Below are 9,219 nucleotides of genomic sequence, written 5' to 3'. Positions count from 1 at the left end.
ACACACACATGTACCAGTGTCATAAAGACACACACACACACACACACACACATGTACCAGTGTCATAAAGACACACACACACACACACATGTACCAGTGTCATAAAGACACACACACACACACATGTACCAGTGTCATAAAGACACACACACACACACACACACATGTACCAGTGTCATAAAGACACACACACACACACATGTACCAGTGTCATAAAGACACACACACACACACACACACATGTACCAGTGTCATAAAGACACACACACACACACATGTACCAGTGTCATAAAGACACACACACACATGTACCAGTGTCATAAAGACACACACACACATACATGTACCAGTGTCATAAAGACACACACACACACATACATGTACCAGTGTCATAAAGACACACACACACATACATGTACCAGTGTCATAAAGATACACACACATACATGTACCAGTGTCATAAAGATACACACACATACATGTACCAGTGTCATAAAGATACACACACATACATGTACCAGTGTCATAAAGACACACACACACACACATGTACCAGTGTCATAAAGACACACACACACATACATGTACCAGTGTCATAAAGACACACACACACATACATGTACCAGTGTCATAAAGATACACACACATACATGTACCAGTGTCATAAAGATACACACACATACATGTACCAGTGTCATAAAGATACACACACATACATGTACCAGTGTCATAAAGACACACACACACATACATGTACCAGTGTCATAAAGACACACACACACATACATGTACCAGTGTCATAAAGACACACACACACACACACACATACATGTACCAGTGTCATAAAGACACACACACATACATGTACCAGTGTCATAAAGACACACACACACATACATGTACCAGTGTCATAAAGATACACACACATACATGTACCAGTGTCATAAAGACACACACACACACACACACACACTGTCATACACACATGCACCACTCATATGCTACTAGTGTAATGCACACACATGCACACCAGTGTTGCGCAGGTTTGGTCACAAGCGGCCCGCGGTCGCCGGATATTTTAATCAACCCGACCGCAACTCGGACCGCGAATATTAATTAGGACAAAATTATACCCGACCCGCTTATTTACAAAATGTGTGCTTTTGGTTATAGCCTGCATGCAGTGTGGCAGTAGGCCATTTCTGTAAAACAAACTAATTTATTTGCGAAACTTTATGCAGTAGAACTACACGCAGTAGGCATGCAGGACATAATGTTTGCGCAGGAGAGAGAATGAGAATAAGAGCGCAAGCACGCACGCAACCACCAAGGATTAGAACACTAGGATAAGATTTGAAGGCCATGGACATACATCTTTCTTCAAAAAAACAGAAATGGTGAGGCAAGGTAGGCAAGAGAGATACATTGCTGGTCAAAGCGTTAGCGTAACAACTGGTTTATAATGCTGAATGAAGCACAAAGCTTTACTAAAGCACTTCCACTGTTTAAAGTCACAAACACAACGAACTAAGGTAACTTTTATGCATCCGCGAACCTATACATACCGGTAGAGGCTTCGCAAGAAGTAGGCCTACATAGACCATAACTTGTACTACTGTCATCTTCTTTAAGAACTTTTCCCAATATTTCCCATATATATCGCTTTTCCTGAAGGGGTGTTATTATTTTAACTTGCGTCTTCAGCTTCTTTACTGTTGACTTTACTGTATTGATGCTTTACTGTATTGATGCTAGCCTTCTCGTGATATTTTAAGTAGGCCTATTTGTAGAAAATATTAATTAATTTTAACTGACCCGCCCGCAAATGACCCGAATATCATTAAAATATTTTGTTTATGACTCATAACCGCGGGCGACCGCTTAATTTCGGGCAGACCGCGCAACACTGCAATGCACACACTCATACACACACACACATACAGATGTGTTTGGTAGTGACATTGTGCTACACCGGAGCACAATTCACATCTGTTATAGTGCCAAGGTACACACACACCCACACACACTACTCTGTGATTGGAACTCTCTACGCCACTCTTCTGTTACCAGTATTACGCATACACACACACACACACCAGTGGGGTTTCCTGTAGCCTAAAATCTGAGGTGTGTACAGAACAGACACACACACACAGTATTAACATTATCTAATCTCAGCATTACTTATAAATTCCGTTACATTACCAAGGTAACTCTGTTGCAGGCCCATAACGAAAAGGGTCAACTTAATCATGCCCAAATGTCCTCAAGCACATGTGGAAATATTTGTATGATTTTATTTAGTTATTAAACTTTTGTATGTTTCTGAAATAATCTATTGTCTTGTCTATGTCTGCCTAAAACGTAGGACTGATCGTTGATCAGTGTCCGCGCGCACCTGTGTGTGTGTGTGTGTGATCATGATTGTTGTCTTGTCTATGTTTGCCTAAAACGTAGGCCAACAGGTGACCGTTGATCAGTGTCCGCACGTGTGTGTGTGTGTGTGTGTGTGTGTGTGTGTGTGTGTGTGTGTGTGTGTGTGTGTGTGTGTGTGTGTGTGTGTGTGTGTGTGTGTGTGTGTGTGTGTGTGTGTGTGTGTGTGAGCATGATCGTGTGTGTGGGGGGCAGCCGTGGCCTACTGGTTAGGGCTTCAGGCTTGTAACCGAAGGGTTGCCGGTTCGATCCCCGAACAGTAGGAAACATGTGAGCGGGGAAGTGGTTGAGCACATGCTCTCCCATGCCCACATCCATGGCTGAAGTGGCCTTGAGCAAGGCCCCTAACCCCTCACTGCTCTCCCATGCCCATACCCACTGCTGAAGTGCCCTTGAGCAAGGCACCTAACCCCTCACTGCTCTCCCATGCCCACATCCACGGCTGAAGTGGCCTTGAGCAAGGCACCTAACCCCTCACTGCTCTCCCATGCCCACATCCACGGCTGAAGTGGCCTTGAGCAAGGCACCTAACCCAAAGTCCTTTTAGGCAAGTCCCTCCACTCAGCGGCCATATTGCAACGCTTTTTGGGCACTTATCGGCATCTATTTCAGCAGAAATCCACATGCCAAGGCTTCACGACACCAATCTTGCTCCAGCGGCGAGATCACAACATATGATGGCACGATGTCTTCACAACACACCACATGATTGGCTCAGTGTATTCACAACACACCATATGATTGACTCAATGTGTTCACATGTCAACGTTTTGCCGCGGTATGGGGTTGGGTATGTGTAGACAACTGCCATATTGGCGTTACAAACTAACCCCATGCATTCAATGGAGGATTTTTTGAGTGCTGTGTCTCCTCATTAGAAAGTCTCTGCCTAACCCCTCACTGCTCCCCGAGCGCTGCTATTGTTGCAGGCAGCTCACTGCGTCGGGATTAGTGTGTGCTTCACCTCACTGTGTGTTCACTGTGTGCTGAGTGTGTTTCACTAATTCACGGATTGGGATAAATGCAGAGACCAAATTTCCCTTACGGGACCAAAAGAGTTTATATACTTATACACTTACTTATACATGTCCAGGTTCTCCACAGATCCTTAAAAAGTCTTAAATAGAACTTTCATTTTTTAAGGCCTAAAAAAGTCTAAAATTGTCTGGAATGTCTTGGTATGGTATTACATTTTTGCATATGGAACGGCCGAGCGTGAAATGTTTCAATGTTTCGTGTATTTTTAAGAAATCGCTCCGGAATTACGCTTCATAAGAACTGGCTTCACCCACAGATGTGTTGGATTGTTAATGTGCTGGATAACAGTCTCCTGGTATTGTGAATAAAGCTGCAGTCTCACACCAGTTGGAGTAATTTTGACCACAAATATACCGTATATTTGTGGTCAAAATTACTCCAAACTGGTTACTGTGGTCAAAATTACTCCAACACTGTGTTACAAATTATTATGCAAATTGGATTTAAGTGACTTAAACATTTATTTTTTTGTTTTTCAATTTCAATTTAATTGTGCTTATAGAGTGCCAAAACATTACACATGTATCATGGCGCTGTACAAAGTGTAGACAATCAGAGAAAAAGAAGAAAAGAAAAGAAAGAGAGGCCCATGGGGAACAGGGTAACAGGGAAAAACTCCCTAGAATTGGAGATACATATAGGAAGAAACCTTGAGCAGATCGACTCAACGGCCTGACCCATCTGCCTAGGATCAGATACATGTATGTGTCATAGGCAGGTGGTGGGTCACTAGGCTGTACGGGCCAGGAATCCAGGTAGGGGGACAGTAAAAGGCGATGATAGGGCAGTCATCTGTCATCAGTGATGATCTCTGTGGGTACATCGCTTCTGCCATATTTAGATTGTGCTGAGGCATCAGCTCTGGTCTGAAGCACTGGTGTGAAGTCGTACGCAAGTAAAGATGAGCAAGTTTACCTGTGCAAGTTCACAGACCAAAGGACACCGACAAAGGCAACCAGTCCTATTGTCTCCTTGCCAATCTTTAACAGAAAAAATGTCAGAGATCTCAATGAACCACAATGACATCAATAGATAGTAAGGTGTTGAGTGTCCTTGTAAAATCCTTTTTTCGCATTCCACAGTGGGGAGAAGTTCACCTTGTTTAATTATCTATTTCCTTATTAGCTGCATACTTGAGGTTGGAGATCACTCTCACATACTGGAACTTCAAGATACATAGCCTTATGATTCTCTTATTCAGTTCTGCACTGCACTTGAATTACGAAATTCGGCACAGATACACAATTATGATTTTGGCCTATTGATTATAATGTGGTTAATTGAAAGCTCTGTCTGTCGTTTTGGATAAGCATCAGCTAAATGACTAAATGTAAATGTAAATTTAAATTGATTTAATTTAATTTAATTTAAAATAAATATAAATGATTCTTAATTCTGATCACACTACATGAACTTGCATACGGTATACTATTTGGTATGACAGGGGCCAAATTGTATACATTGTTTTTTACTATAAAGTTTTAATAGGCTAAATGTTTGGGATAAAAAAAGTTTTTTTGCAGTGCTTCCATACTTCCTTAAAAAAAAGTATTTTGAGTATTTTCAAAATACAAAAATACAGTATTGAGGGTATTAGGTATTTTATTTTGAAATACATCCTGATGTATTTTTGCCCATCCCTGCCTGTTCACTTTGCGATGGTTAGCTTGTCACCTGTGACGATATATGCTAGGCCTAAGTGACGGACCTATCTGGGTGCGTTTGGAGATGCCTAATGAAATCAGACGTTGTTGAATAGGCCTAATTTATCCTGGTGCCACACACCTTGCATATAGCTGTTCGCTTATTTCCTCTGTGCACGAAGTTATTATAACCAAAAGTAATGATAAAAGGCACAACTCCGGGAGGACTTGTTGTCGCCAAGGTCACAGTATTTTTTTGTAAAAAAATACTGTTATCATTGGGAGGTTTGTTCAGTAAAATTTGAATTATACTCTAACGGTTGATGATTTTCGATGAAAATTATACTGACTGTCATTTGCATCAACTATTTAAGAAAATCGGAGAAAAAAATAATTTGGAACGCACTGTATATCGATAGATAGATAGATATAGATATACCGTAATGCCGTGGAAATGCATGTGTAGTGGTGCTCCGGTACCGGTTAAGCACGCAGCAGCCGTGCGGCGTCGTCGGTTACGTCATCACGCTGGCTTGTTGTCTAGCGTTAGCGGTAGTCTTTAAAAGCATGGAGCCGACACGGCCAGGCGAGTAAGCTCTGCCTGTTCCACGCAGTTCTGCATCAGCATTGGTTCTGCTGCTATTGCTTGTCCGTTGAGGCAGCGTTCGGCATTCCCACGGTTCCCTTTGGAGGTATGTTGACCTGCTTCCTCTTAGTGTTGAAATGCGAGCTAGTTGCCAATTGCTAATGTTAGCTTCTCGCACTGTTTTCAGAGTGTTTCACTTGGTGACCTGCGTTCCTGCAGTAGCCCTCGGTTTCATCTGTGCTCCGCATCTACGCGCTTACTACTTGCATCCTTTGCAGTGGTTTATCCAGTCTTCTTCCTCCCTCCGCGTTCTGGTACGTCTCTGCCCGGCAACGCATTTATTCAGCATTATGTCTCTACATTTCTCCGTGGCTAACGCTTCCTCCCTTCACGTAAGGTCCACATTCGCGACATTTGCCTCCGAGATCAGCTGGGTATTCGGCCCCGGTGCATGTAAATATCAGGCTTTGGGTGAGTAATGCCGCTCTTAATACCGTTGCTGCCATGAATAGTAGTAATTTGTAATGGGCCTAGCTAATTTGGAAATGTTTGTCTGCCCGTAGGCCGCCGGGTACTGTCATTTCCCCTCCACTGGGCCTACAACGAGCAGCGCCTCTGCATCGTCGGGCTCTGCTCCGGCTGCTGTTCTGCTTTTATTGAATTTCTTTCATTTATAGGATATTCTCACGCTGTTGCTTGTCTCGTATCACGGCGGCACCGCACTGAGAGGGGCCGCGCACCGCAATAGCATACGGCAGCGTGTGTGGGCCCACTGCAGCCAGTGTGTGCTGGAGTGTGTGTGTGTTGGTGTGTGTGTCGGTGTGTGTGCGTCCTTGCGAGTTTTGTGTGGGGGCGCGTGTGCGTGAGTGTGTGTGGGGTGGTAAGTGGGTATTACCCACTCACTATTGAGTATATTGTTTTGTGTTCTGGTTTATTTTATTTTATCGTTTTGTGTTTTGATTTATTCTGTTAATTTATCGTTTGTGATTTCTGTACATATCCTGTGGGCATTGGTCAAGTTCACAGGGCCTGTGTGGGCCTCACATTTTGTCCCTCACGACTTGTTGTGTTGGTTAAGGCGCTTTGCTGTGCCCCTCGGGGGTGCGATATTTGCTGTGTGTGTATAGCTTGCTGTGCGTGTGTGCTATCACTGTGGTTTGTGAGTTACCTTACTACTAGCCCTGTGGGCTCAGCCATTGCCTGTGGTCACTGTACCGTGTTAATTGTAATTTCTTTTCTTTTCTTTGGCAGGACCAGGGACGACCAGCAGGGGGGCCAAGCCGTTGGTGGTGGGTATCCGTGTCTGTGAGTTCACATTTATGGTAGTGTAGCGGCACCTGGGTGTGCAGTGCAGTGTATATCACGTGTGGTCCTTCTGACCCACTCCATAGCTACGGTCCTCCCTCTGGTAAGCCCTCTGTCGTTTTGCTTTATTAATTAATGTACGTGTTTATGTTTGTTTGTATTGTATTTCTGGTGGGCCTACCGATAACCATACCCACAGCAGTCTGCATGTGAGCGCGTATGTGTGTGTGAGTGTGTATGTGCGCAATCATTTAACAGAACATTTGAAAAACATTTGAGAAATTGAGTTGAGAAATATTTGAAAATAAATAAAATAAAACATTTATACAATTGGAAATAGAACCTTGTCTCTGTTTTGATTTGCACGAACCTGATTGCCCTTGTGCGGGTACATTGTGAAACGTGGTAACTGTGATCAATCTGGGTGTTTGTAAACATAAATTCACTTTCCCTCGGGGGATCATACTCCCTGGGGGTGGCGTAGTCGAAAGTACTTATTGGTTTCTGCCACTTACTACACATGGATTCCAGTTGCTGCTACTGGAAGAAACTGGAATCCATGCATTTCCACAGAATTATTTTTGGAATCTGATCCCTTATCATACCTGTTCATTCTTACTCGTCACTCGACTTATCGTGACTAAATTCAAGATGGCTGCAAATGCTAAACTCTATGAAGATACTGTCTGTATAAATCGTCTTGTACGTAAACTACCAGTGCTTTTTCAAAGTTCTCAATGTCTCGTTTAAAATGTCAAGGCCCTCGGAAGTCTACCAATGAAGTATGGAGCTACTTTTAGCCTTGTAAATGGTGTAAAACAGTGATTTATTTGCATGGCTAGGCCGATGCCCGAGGCACCCCATCAAAAACTGTTGGTAGCATTGGCTAACTAAGCCAGATTTCTGAGTGCGGGGGACAAGCGAAATGAGCTATGAGACATCGTTCACACTTTCGGTATCATGTTTCAACACACTTTGGTCAAAATCACACCGGAATTCTCCTTTAAGTATAAGTATAAAAAATGTTGGGTTAAAAATAACCCAAATATAACCCAGCCGCTGGTTAACTATTGGACCAACACCACATTGAGTTATCCTAACCCAATGGTCTGGGTACATTATTAAACCCAGCAGGTTGGGTATGATTCTAACCCAAAGCGGCTGGGTTATATCAACACAGCGTTAGTTAAATTGGCACAATAGACTGGGTAAAGGTAACCAATGTGCTGGGTTATAACTATATAAATGTTCAGTAAAATTTACACAGTATATTGGGTATAGATTCAACCCAAACCACTGGGTTATATCAACAGAACTTTTACTTTTACAATTACCAGTTGTCGGGTTTTCTAAACCCAGTATTTGCATTGAGAGAAAATGGGCAACAAATAGCCATGCAATGAAATAAAACTGTTCAACATAATTATTTATTTGACAGTTTACTTTATTTTTGAATGGATAGCCTACTCTAAAAGAAAATCAGCATGTGATAAGTTACTTCCATGAAGACAGCTAGATTCCACGGTCCATTTGGGGGTCAGTCCTGTCAATCAAAGAAAGAAAAAGAGTGAATTAATCACTGCTATTGACAGAACTTTATATCAAGACTTTCACGAACCATTATCAGTGAATGATGTTGACAAACTTTAAAAATCCGAGAGAAAATATTAGCGCAACACACTCGGAAACCATGACCACCTCATGGAGTTGTTTAACAGCAGACTCACAAAAGTTAACGTTAGTGGCAGTGATAGTTCTACCATTAGCAAGCTAGCTCATGTTAACACATTCAGTTAGTTAAATCCAAGTTGTCTGTAACGTTAATGTTACCACCCAGTAAGTTACATGGCTATAATATGAAGCTACCCTGAATTAATTAATATGTTGTTTGGCATGATGATTACCGTACGTGTGAAGAGACTACTTCGACTGTATACATTAGCTGACACACATGCTGCACTACCACGAAGCATTTAATTAACGTTAGCATACCAACCGTCTGCTAACATTAACCTAGCCAGCTGTTGGTATGCTAATTTTAGTTCGTTGTAAAAGTTTGTTTTTGTTTCTGTTCAGCAGTTCATACCCAGTGAACTATGTTTTTAAGAGTCTGTCTTTGTGTAGATTTAACATTAACATGAGCAGTAATTGTAAGTTAATGATAGCTAACGTTAGCTGGCTTGAATGAACGAAATTGGCAGGCATAATATCCAT

At 42.3% G+C, this 9,219-nt stretch overlaps 1 protein-coding gene across 3 annotated transcripts in view; it reads left to right on the top strand.

Annotated features, from left to right (window-relative positions):
* Positions 1–5,635: 5,635 nt before the first annotated feature.
* The window catches only part of LOC125292019 (interferon alpha/beta receptor 2-like), a 14,771-nt gene continuing 11,187 nt past the window's right edge, over positions 5,636–9,219 (top strand). The window contains exons 1-4 of one of the 3 annotated variants that reach the window (XM_048239088.1): positions 5,636–5,806; positions 5,888–6,014; positions 6,098–6,171; positions 6,952–6,989. The gene's annotated coding sequence lies outside the window, so the exon portion shown is untranslated. Of the gene's footprint in view, positions 5,807–5,868; positions 6,015–6,097; positions 6,172–6,263; positions 6,990–9,219 lie in introns of all 3 variants that reach the window. The other 2 variants (XM_048239087.1, XM_048239089.1) reach the window with 2 other exon arrangements.

Source organism: Alosa alosa, chromosome 3, assembly GCF_017589495.1.
Source record: "Alosa alosa isolate M-15738 ecotype Scorff River chromosome 3, AALO_Geno_1.1, whole genome shotgun sequence".
NCBI lineage: Eukaryota > Metazoa > Chordata > Actinopteri > Clupeiformes > Clupeidae > Alosa > Alosa alosa.
Note: the sequence above shows the minus strand (reverse complement) of the source record. Positions and strands in the feature narration are given on the sequence as shown.